Source organism: Arachis ipaensis, chromosome B07 (genome assembly GCF_000816755.2).
Source record: "Arachis ipaensis cultivar K30076 chromosome B07, Araip1.1, whole genome shotgun sequence".
In the NCBI taxonomy this organism is placed as follows: Eukaryota; Viridiplantae; Streptophyta; class Magnoliopsida; order Fabales; family Fabaceae; genus Arachis; species Arachis ipaensis.
In genome coordinates, this window is record NC_029791.2 from 92,736,268 (window position 1) to 92,738,833 (window position 2,566).

Consider the following 2,566-nt stretch of genomic DNA (forward strand, 5'->3'; position numbering starts at 1 on the left):
AAATAGCTCATGGTAACAGAAGTAAAAATAAAATATGCAAATAAAAATAAAATATATACACTAATTAATAATTTAGCACACTATTGCAACTCCCCAGCAACGGCGCCAAAAATTGATGCGTGGCAGAAGTTAACCAATTTTGAGATTTCAATTAAGAGACAGCGTTGCACGTATAGCTCTTAACCGGCTAAGATCTGCCTCACTAATTTAAAAAGGGTTGTCACAAATTTTAGAAATAAAATATAGGGGTTTTCAGAAAAATTGAGTTTTGATAATGAGTAATTAAAATGATTAAAAATTAAAACAATAAAAATAAACTAAGAATAGTTATTGATACTCTGAATAAAAGGCCTTGACTGGGGGAATAATTAAGTGGAACTTCTATCCTTGTTGGGATCTTCTCATGTGTAATGTAAAAAGCTTATTGTTCTCACTCGATTTTCCCTTACTAAATAAGGAAAGGTATGGTGATTAAACTAACTCTTACCCTCAGATCCTAGTCCTCTCCCTTAGGGAGGTCTTGTAACATCCCGCATTTTTGAAAATCTAAATATAAATAAATTGAGATTTTATCTTATTAAGTTTAAACTTTGTAATTTTAGAAATTACTTTATTAGAAATAATTAAATAGATTCGGAGATAATTTCATTTAGACCAACTAAGCTTCTTAAGCAATTTTATTATAATTGAATATTTTGCATATTCTTAGTAGTTGAAAAATAAGAAAGAATTGTACAATTTAATTTAAGTAACTTTTATTTTGAAAAAGTTACGATTTATTTTATTAATTTGATATCTTATTTTATAAATCAATCAATTAAGAGTAATTAAAATTCAACTTAGCAATATGTTGATAAATAATATTCTTAAATATTTTTAATAGAGTATATTTGATTTTAAGATTACTCTACCCTTCAATTTTATCAAAATATCTATTCATATTTATCTTTATTCCTTTATAAAATGTTTTATTTCTAACCCAAAATCCCTAAATTAATTTAGAAACCCTAATTTCCCCAATTCACAAATCCTAACCCCTTTACCCCTTTCTCCCAAAACGCAGTCACACACACACACAGAGGAGAGGAGAGCGTCTGAGAGAGCTGAGAGGAAAAAAGGGGACTACACCACATCGTCGTCCAGCCGCCGTCCATCCCGCCATCACCGGCGTCTCACTGCTGTCGCTGTGGAGACTGAATGCCTTCGAGTTTCCTGCCGCCACCTTGGAGGCCGTCTATCATCAAGAGCGTCAGGAGAAAGAGAGAGGGACGAACTCGCGAGGGAGAGAGAGGAGGTTGCGCTGCGCAACCGTGGAGCCCGTCACACGTGTCACCACCGTCGGAAACAGAACCACGAAGAGGAGAGGAAGAACGACATTGGGAGGAAACTGTGAGCTGCAAGCCGCTGACCGAGAAGAAGCCTTGTCTTCGTCGCCGCATTGGAGTCATCGCTGCCAACGCCGCGAACCGCCGTCAGCGCTGCCGTTGAAGGAAGCTCGCCGTCATAGTTCAATCATCATTGAGCTTGAAGGAAAGCGCCACTGAAATACCCGACAACAGCTTCCCCTGCGTTCCCAATTCCATTCTTGAAACTGTAACACTCTTGCTCGTGCTCTGCTTCCCGATTTTATTTCTCTACTATATTTTCATTCTGAATACAATATAGTGTATGTTCTTGTTTTGTATTGTTATCGCCATCGTCAATCTAGATCCTAGTCATCCCTGTCGTTCATGCCCCTTTACTGCACCTGTTTCTCTACTGCTATTATTTGGAGTACCGGCGTTGATGCTATTATGAATCTGTTAGAGTTGCTATTGATGAGTCTGATGCTACTTTAATCTGGATTGATCTTTTCCTTGATCATTGTCTATTTACACATTTTATTATCACTGCCATGCTTGTTCTGAGTTGATTCTGGTATATGTCTTGTCTTGAAATCCCCAGGGCTGTAATTGTTCTTTATTCCCATCCAATTTTAATTCTCTGTTTCGCTGTAACTATCATTACTGTTGTGGAATTGTCGCCGTTGCGAGCATGATTAGAGATAGTGCCAGGTTCGGATTTGCATGGGAATTGCCACTGCTGTGAGTCAAAAGGAAAAGCCGCTCACAGCATTTAATCTTACGAGTTTCGACATCGAGGTATGGGGTTTAAAATAATTTTAATTTAGGAATGCCAACAAGGTTTACTGAATAACTACAAATAGTATTAATAGTTGTGAGTAATTAATTGATTATATGAATGTTGGATTGTGATTGCGATTGTGCTTGGTGGTGTGATTGAGTTGATTGTAATTATGTGCGGTAGATGATTGAATTATTGATTATTGGTTGTTGAAATGGTTGTTTGGTATATTGCTATGGTTGTGAAAGTGACTTGAGATTAGTAGAGGATTGTGGTTTTGACTGATTATGTATAAATGGTTGAGACTAAGATAATCATCTGATATATTTGATATTGGATTGAGAATTGTTGAAGAATTAGGGCCTAAAAGACTAAACCATTATTAAGAATCTGGTTTTCAAAATAGAATGGTTACTTTGAGGACGGCCTAGTAATTTGCTAG

General features: G+C 36.4%; 1 long non-coding RNA gene across 1 annotated transcript; it reads left to right on the forward strand.

Moving 5' to 3' along the window:
* On the forward strand, nucleotides 1,019–2,168 carry LOC110264276. Its single transcript, XR_002350147.1, has 2 exons — nucleotides 1,019–1,593; nucleotides 1,716–2,168. It is a non-coding gene; the product is annotated as an uncharacterized LOC110264276 (long non-coding RNA).